The following is an 8,781-nucleotide window of genomic DNA, read 5'->3' as shown; positions in this document are numbered from 1 at the left end:
GTGACCTGAGGAAGAGGCAGCGGCGAGGATATTGGAAGAGCTAGAAGGCAGAGCCCCGCCCACCACAATTTGGGCGACTTTCGGGGGAGTCCGGTGGGCCGGACTGCGGCCTCATTGGTCGAAGGTCGTGTAGGTGGGCGGGGCGTCCCTGCAGCCCAACTCGCTGCCGTTCCCTCCCCACCTGCGCCGAAAGTGGCTTCAGATTGACAACAGCTAAGCAGCTGCGGCAGCCGCTCTTTCTGGCTGGCACCATTACCCACGCCCGACCCGAGGCTCCGCGCGTGCCCCGGACGGAGCAGTCCCTCCTGAACTCACGTCCTGCGCACTGGCAGGGTCTTGAACCAAAGCGGTGGACGCGGCCTCCAGGTAGGAGCTGGGGCGACGGCAGGGAGAAATCTGGACCAGCAGGGCCTCCTGGGCCCCCTTGCCCGGCCTAGTCTCGGGAGCGCTCTGGCCCGGCCCCCGCTCCTAGCGGTTCGGCTGGGCGGCACACACAGGAGGGGCGGAGGAAGCAAGCCCAGCCACCTTCCGCCCTGGGATTTGGGGTTGGAGTCGCCGAAACTGGGGGACCCCCTGAGCCGGCTGGCAGCGCTTCTCCCCCAGGGAAGTCTGGTAGTAGAAGGAGGTTTTCTGCCTGTTATCCAGGGCCTGGCCAGAGTCCGAAGGCGTAGCTGTGGGGCTTTGGAGGGGAACTGGAACCAAGCAGGGGTGGTAGGCCTTTGGGCTCTGCGCCACTTCGCCTACCCTTTTCCTTCCTCTGCTTTTGAGGGCATTTCCAGAAAGCCCCAGTCCGGCCCTATGGGCTTTCCCCTTGGCCACTGTCCTCCCTTCTGAGAAATGCTCCAGACTTTCCTGGTAGTTAAGGTAGCTGTGGGGATCAAGTGAAAACCTTAGGAGAAGTCGCATCTTTCAGGGCCGAGTTTCCCCATGAAATCCAAAATGGGTTTGGATTACAGATGCTCTCACGAAAGGTCTTTTAATGGAAGTTTTTGGGATTTTCAAATTAGTTAGGCTGGGGTTTTCTCCATTTCTCTTCCTCCAAGACTCTGTAAACTTAAGCACTGTATTAGAACTCAGGAAACTGGGGTTCAGCCACTAATTCATGTGACCTTAGGTGAGTCATGCTACTTCTGGGGGCCACAGTGTTTTCAACTGCACTTCAGGTGGTGGGCTGCATTTTAGTATTGCAAGGGCCAGTCTCTTCCATGACATTTGGTGACTTGTCACATGGTGAAAGGTTGTCTTTGAGATGCTTGGGGTGACAGGAACTATTCAGATGGAAATCTTTGTGGAGATATGCAGCCAAGCCCCCTGTAACTAGTAGTGGTGGGAAGGGTGAGCAGGACAACAGCCAGACTGAATGTGGGGCCAACTCAGAGCCGGGACTACAGAAGTTGGGCTGGAGAAGCCTGGCTTGTTTCTATCCCACTTGGAGCACCCAGGTCTGCCCACCCAGGAGGAGAGGGTGATGAATCACACCAGGGCTATTTTCAAACCCTGACTCCTACTGTGAGACCTGTTCCCGTCTCCATTCTAGGGGTTGCTGTCACCACCCACCATCTTGTCTTATTGCTCTCTGAATTTTCTCCACACTTCCATCTGTCTGGAATAAAGAAGAGACAGTTTCTATCTGGGTATGGGAAGGCAGAGTGTCCAAGGGCATAAGGAAGGAGTCGTGGCTGCAGGTGGTTTATGAATGGTTGACGGAGCAAGTGGGTAAGAGTGTGATGGTTATGATGGTGTTGGGTGTTGGTGGTTCTTTTACCCTAAAACTACAGCTACCATATCAGTGGACATTCTGGGCTTGATCCTGATTTTCAGGGTTTAGTCTTTGTCCAGTTTTGTTCCAGGGTTAGGGTTTAGAATTTCTGCTCCCTGGACCCCTGTAACCAGGGCTAGAAAACACCACATAGATAGAGTCCTGTTTCCCCTCTTCGCTTGCCTTCTGTTCACCTCTTAAGCAACTCTTCAGGAAGTATGCTAAACCTCCCTGTGCATCTGCAGCTCCCCTCCCCCATCTGGTGGGGGGAGACATTGTTGAGAGATATCTGGAGGTGTTTAGAGCATGAAGAGGGGCAGAAGGTGCACAAAGAAGCTGTGTATCTTGAGTGACTGCTGCAGAGTGGAGCATGAGTTGGGCAGGGCCAATGGAAGGGCCTTCCTTATTAAAGCACACCTCCAGAGTTTGAGCATAGGAGCAAAGAAAGTGGCACAAAGAGGCCTGAACTTTGACCCACTCTGCCTTCTTGAAGTTTTAAAATTCTATTCTTAGGGATAGGGATTGGAGAGGGAGCAGAGGGCCCCTGGAGCCTGGTATAGGAATACCAGCAACAATACAAAAGCAAGAAGATTCCAAAGGGAGGAGAGGATGGAGTCTCTAATCTGGGTGCTGTTGCAGCTGCCTGTGCTTTTCTGCTAGGACTCTCTTGGAGCTTCCTGTTCTAGCCATGGAAAAAGTTCAGGTTCAATGGATGGCAGTCCTAACAAAAGCAGACTGTGCCCCCACTTTTCTCAAGAAGGTGGGGCAAGGGGTCTCTGGCTGGAAGAAGGAATTGCCTCTGGCTTGAATAAAGTAGAACTTATTCTTTGGGCCTCAAGTTTGGGTAAGATCAAGTGTCAGGGCCCTGGGCTCTTGGGGGGCTGTTATCAGATAAAATAGAGATAAGAGATCTCAAATCTGTTATCAGATAAAATAGAGATAAGAGATCTCAAAAATGCAAGGGCTCTAGGATAAGAAGTGTGAACTCCCCTATCCTGCAACCCTAAACAAAGTAGTTGGGCACAGGGCTGGGCACACAGTTGCTGGTGTCAAGTGTTTTATTAAGGCTTTTCTCACCTGTGACTTGAAATCTTGGTTTGTGTGTATATGAGGAGTGAGGACCAGTCCTTGAATCAGTCTGTCACAAGTCTGAAATGCTGTGTTTGTGTGTTGAGTCTCCTCTTTCCCAGCCTTCCACCTTGGGAACTCACATGTACACAATTGTCCCTGTGGACAATTGCTGTCCCTGTTTACCCCAACTCTCAGGGACTGTAGAACTGGATGTTAAGTTCCTCAGACCCTCAGGGGTCCAGGGAGGTATGGGGCAAAACACAGGGGACTGAGAGCTGGATGTGTGAAGTTTAAATTTTTTTTAGTGTTTATGTATTTATTTTTTTGAGAGAGAGACAGAGTGTAAGTGGGGGAGGGCAGAGAGAGAGGGAGACACAGAATCCGAACCAGGCTCCAGGCTCTGAGCTGTCAGCACAGAGCCAGATGCGGGGCTCAAACTCACCAACCATGAAATCATGACCTGAGCTGAAGTCAGACGCTCGACTGAGCCACCCAGGTGCCCCTGAATATATGAGGTTTAAATCCAAGCTCTGCTGTTCCATTCGTGACCTGTCAGACTCTTGGGTTCTCCCCACTCTTTGCACTTCACTGGATTCAGTGAGGGGATCCATGGCTAAGTGCTTTGTAAACTACCAAGTGCTATACAAATTATTAGTCAATAAGTTCAGTCTTGGCTTGGTCTTGTAGAGGACAAAGAATGTAACCTTCACCTTCAGGGAATTACCATCTAGTTTGGGGGTTACTGGCATAAATAATGAGTATGTCATACTAAGTCTTTACTTCAGTGAGAACTTTTTAAAAGACTATTACAAAGACTTTCAAACATATATAAAAGTAGAGATGATTAGTGTAATGAGGCCCCATGTACTCATCACTCAACTGCAACAGCCATTAGCCCATCACCAATCTTGCCTATTAACACTTCCACCTCCTTACCTTCTTTCTTGTTATTTTGAAACAAATCCAAAGCATCTTATCAATTTATATGTAAGTAGTCTAGTATATATCTCTAAAAGATAAGGATTCATAAAAAATACCACTGTACCATTAGCACATCTAAAACAGCCCCTTAATATCGTCAAATATCCTGACAGTGTTCATATTTCCAATTGTTGAGGGGACTGTTTTGCCCTGGCGGGCCTGACTAGGGAGCCATTGGTTTTGACTGAGGGGAAGGTGGCTGACGAGGCAAGGCAGTGACATTTGAGCTGAACCTTTGAAGAGAGGCCCAGGGAAAGTCAATTAGGGAGCCCTAGCGCCTCATTTTATAGCACTTGGCCACAGTCTCTGGGGCTGCAGCTACAGAGGCTGACTTGTGGAATCTTCTTGTGGAAACTTTGTGCCTTGCTTCTCTAGCAGTAAATGGGGTAAACTCTCCCACTTGCTTCCCCAGTTCCAGGGCCACCCAGGAACTTGAGGTCAGCAGGCCTGGGAGAATTCCTGGGAGGCTTCTTTCCTCCTGGCCCCTCCCCTCTCCCCTGAGGCCACTTTGGAGCAAAACAGGATGCATTCAGGATGAGCGTCTTTCCCAGCTTGTCATCTAATCACCAAGGCCCAGCTTGGAGCTTCCTCTCTCATTCATGATAAAAACCCTCACTGTCTCCTTTTTCCCTCCACCCCAGTAAGGGTGTGCTGACTTCCTCCACATCCGGACCAGCCCTCCTCCACCCCATGTGGAGCTGAGGGACAGCTTCCCTCATCCAGGTCTCTCTTCCTAATGCCCCAGAGCAGGCTGTGAAAGGGACAGAAAGACCCCATGAGTGCTCTCCCTGGCTGCAGCCTCCTGCTCTTGGGCTGTCCTTGGGAAAGGAGTGGCTCCTTTCCAACAAGCCTGGGGTCCTGCCACTGCTTGGTTAATGATTGAGCCACATAATAACCACCTTGAAAAGTCACCTCTGGGGATGGCCATTAACTAACTCCCTGTCCACCCCAGGCCTTGAGGGGATCCCATCTTAACCCTCACTTCCCCCAAGAGGACATTAACAAACATTCCTTCACAGGAACTTCCAGGGCCAATTAAACATCTGCCCCTCTGTTTTCGTTTGGGCAAACAGAAGTTGTTATTCACATTGCTGAAGGACACACATTCATTTGGGTGGTACTGAGAGAGTCAGGGAGTTGAGTTGATAGGGATTCAGATGGGCAGTTGGGGTAAGGGGGATTTTTAGGCATCAGAGTCAGAAGGGGCTGGGGATGTTTCCAGGAGCACCTGAGCCCCTAATGTCAATTTGAAAGAGCGAGAAATGTCCACCCAAAGGATCTTCCCCGTTAGTGGGGCTATGTGCGTGTGTTTCTTTTGAGTATAGCTGTGGGTCCCCGCGTACAAGGCAAGGACATGAACTGTCAGCCACGCTGCTGCTGTAAGGCTGAGGCCTCCATAGTGGAGGAGGAGACCTTCCTTCAAGAGCCTGTATCTTGACAAGCAGTGGGAGTTGGGAAGGCTCAGGCCAGGTCCAGTTTGGAAAGCTCTGGACCACAAGCAGTTTTCTGCAGTTTCAGTGAGAAGAAAAGGAACCGACATTTAGTGAACCATGTAAGCCTACTATAGAGTCAGGAAACCTGGCTTCTGGTTGTGCCTCTCTGTAGCTACCTCTACATGAGTGACTTTAGAGAAGACATTGCTTTCTCTGTGCCTCAGTTTCCACATCTTTAGAATCATCAGGGCAAGTGGCATGGACTCAATGGTCTTTCAGGGTCCATTCCACCTGTAAAATTATGCATGCCCAGTCAAAACCTTTTGCTTATCCACAAGGCAAAAGTCAATTGGCTTTAAATTCTTCCAGGCCTGGTCACTAAATATTCCCAGTTGGCTGGTCACTTTGGGCTGACCAGGCCTTGAACTGCCAGAGCTTGGGTTTTCCTTGAGCATGGGCTTTTGTACAGTTTGCTCTCGAGCCCCCTCCCCATGTATGTGTCTGTTCCAAGTGGCTACCCTCTGACCCATTCTGCCACAAGTTAATGAATGACCTGCTCTCCCTGGGTAGTGCCAACCTAAGGTGTTCCTGGGATCCCGGGTCTCTATGGCAAGTGGCCAAGGGCTTAGCCGGCCCCAGTCACCTTTATGCTTTCTCCCATAATACCCCAGAGGTAGGAAGCAGACAGAGCTCAGGGGACAAGGGCCTTTAGAGGTCCAACTCTCCTTATGAACCTAGATCTTCCCGCCAAGTATTTGTGCAGCTCTTGTTCCCCCATTTTCAGTACATGGGAGCACAATGTTTAAAGCAGTTGCTTTCATTCATGGACTATCCAAAAGTGTTTGCTTATGTTGGATTGAACTCTGTATCTCTGTGGCTTCTATAATGCTGGATCCCAGCTCTGCCCCCTGGGACCACCTAGCCACTGTCCTCTCTGACTTTCAGGGGTCTGAGGTTGGAATCCAAGTCCTCCTGCATCTTCTCTAGGACAAACAGCCTCAGTTCCTCCAAGTACTCCTCCAGGTACTTGGGGCAAGTCCCCTTCCCAGCCTCGTTACTGCCTTTTGCACATGCTACTATTTGTGGCCCTGGGAATGGGAAATGGCCACTCTCCTCTTTCTATTTCTAGCCTGAACTTTTCTATAAGATTTCTCTATCATCTTTTTCTGGTGACTAACAGGTGAATCCCCAGAGTCCTGGGTCTGAGCACCCCATACAGCTCTCTGATTTGTTTGTTGGTCAGGTCCAGCCAGTTATCATGACTGGGGAGCCATTGGAGGCTAGAGCTTTCTTCTTGTTGTCCTCGTAGCAGAGGGCAAGCCTAGTGAGAGGAGGTACTTACTCTGACCAGTTGACTGCAGTGTACTCTGTGGGGGCTGCCAGTATATCCTGTTTTCCTGCCACTTGCTTTCTTCCCTTGAGCTGGTGGAGGTGGGGGGAAGGGGATATTTTAAGGAGCACTGAACCCGGAAATGAGTATGAGCCATGCCCACAGTAGGGCCTAGAAGGGTGAATCGGACAGGGAGAAATACCAACTCAGCCATTCCTCTTCTGCAATTGATGATTATGACAACAACAAGTCTTCCCATTTCTTTCCATTTCCAAGGCACTTTCACTTCTGTGATTCCATTCTGTTCTTAGAGCAGCCCAGTAAGATAAGCAGTGTGATCCTTGTTGATATGTGCCTGTGGCCCAGAAAGGGGAAGGGCATGGTCTCCAAGGAGGGAGGATTTAGAACCCAGGTCTCCTCCTATTCAGCAGTCCCTGTTTCCCCTAAACCACACCCGGCAGCCAAGGCATCTGGGGCTGACTCAACAGCTTCCTCACCACAGAGGAACCTCTGCCCAGGCTGCAACTCTGTTCCCATGGTAGAGGGAACAATCTCCAGGGGAGGTGGCCAAGGATTTCCTGTCCTTTATCTGGGCTGGCCAAAGGCTGGCCTGTCTGAGGTGTGAGACATGCACTTGCAGCCAGCTTTTCTGCTTCAGGCTGAGGTCAAGTCAGGCTGGGGCTAGGAGCATGGAGCTTGGGAAGAGCTTGGCCCCAGACATCTGGCCTGAGCAGCCCCTACCTGAGCAGGGCTTTCTAAATCGGAACAACATTTGTAGAGGGGCTTGTGGGAAAGGAGACAGACTGGAGATGAAGCAAAACTCATGCTGATTTGTATACATGGAGCTTGAGGCAGGAAAGTGTCATGGTGGGGAGCAGGGGCTCTGGTATAAACAGCACTGGGTGACTTTGGGCAAATTACTTAACCTCTGTGAGCCTCCATTTTGTCAGCTATGAAATGGAGATATGTAGCTACCTCATGGGGTTGCTGAGTATTAAATCCCATAATACAAAAAGAAATCTCACTATTATTATTGTTTAGTAGTACTTTCTGCCACCTCGTCACTTTGCTGTTTTTTTTTATCGTTTATTTATTTTTGAGACAGGGAGAGACAGAGCATGAACAGGGGAGGGGCAGAAAGAGAGGGAGACACAGAATCTGAAACAGGCTGCAGGGTCTGAGCGGTCAGCACAGAGCCTGACGCGGGGCTCGAACTCACGGACAGTGAGATCATGACCTGAGCTGAAGTCGGACGCTTAACTGACTAAGCCACCCAGGCGCCCCAACTTTGCTGTTTTTCAATGACCTGGGGAAGTGCGGTGCTCAAACATGCTGCCCCCTAGGCATTACATCTGGATTTTTCTGTCACTTCAGATTCCACCTTCCCCAGAAAAGCATTCCTTGGCCATACCCACCTATAGGGATCCCTCCCTTAGAAGGGGGTGTAGCTCAGTGGTAGAGCGCACGCTTAGGGATCCCTCCCTCTGGCCTCCTTTAGTGGCATTTGTGGCACTGCAACAGGTTTTAGTAACCCTGATACCACCAATAATAATAGTAAATTCTTCTGAGGTCTTGGCACATTTGACCTTATTTAGCTCTCAGGATAATTCTGTAAGGTAGGTGCTGCTATCATCATCCCCACTTTACGTATGAAGAAACAGAGGCAAGAAGAGGTTAAATGAAGAAGTTACTCAAGGTCCCGTAGCTAGGGAATGATGGAGCTGAGATCAGGATCCAAGCAGGCTGACTCTACCACTCACACCCTTAGCAACAGTGCCATGCTTCTTCTCCGTTTCCCAGGTGCCTGGCCAGGAGGCAAGAGCTGAGACTTGGGCCTTCCTTCTGCCCCTGACAGCTTATTGTACCCACCAGTGATCAGTCACTCCTGGGCAGACAGTCCCTAGGTCCTTGCCTGCCCCCTCCCCACCAAGGTGGACAGATGGAGAGGAGAGAAAATCAAAGGGCTGGGTATTGACGCTCTATAGCAGAGCTGCACAGTTGGGGGAGGGTGTGCAGGAGAAGGTTAGGGAGGTGGTTCTGAGAGCAGTAGGTCTGCCTGATTAGCACCTTCCAGCACTGGGGAAACATTAAATTTTTGTAATGTTTATTTATTTTTGAGAGAGGGAGAGAGATAGAGTGTGAGCAAGGGAAGAGCAGAGAGAGAGGGAGACACAATCTGAAGCGGGCTCCAGGCTCTGAGCTGTCAT

The 8,781-nt window shown here is 50.3% G+C and overlaps 1 protein-coding gene across 2 annotated transcripts in view; it reads left to right on the top strand.

The window, feature by feature from the left end:
• The first annotated feature begins 212 nt into the window (after positions 1 to 212).
• STARD8 (StAR related lipid transfer domain containing 8) overlaps positions 213 to 8,781 on the top strand; it is a 37,929-nt gene continuing 29,360 nt past the window's right edge. For both annotated transcript variants that reach the window (XM_047092548.1, XM_047092547.1), the window contains exon 1: positions 213 to 366. The gene's annotated coding sequence lies outside the window, so the exon portion shown is untranslated. The remainder of the gene's footprint in view (positions 367 to 8,781) is intronic.

Source organism: Lynx rufus, unplaced genomic scaffold, assembly GCF_022079265.1.
Source record: "Lynx rufus isolate CCGP_SWC_20201006 ecotype Redwood Valley unplaced genomic scaffold, mLynRuf1.p SCAF_30, whole genome shotgun sequence".
Classification (NCBI taxonomy): domain Eukaryota; kingdom Metazoa; phylum Chordata; class Mammalia; order Carnivora; family Felidae; genus Lynx; species Lynx rufus.
Note: the sequence above shows the minus strand (reverse complement) of the source record. Positions and strands in the feature narration are given on the sequence as shown.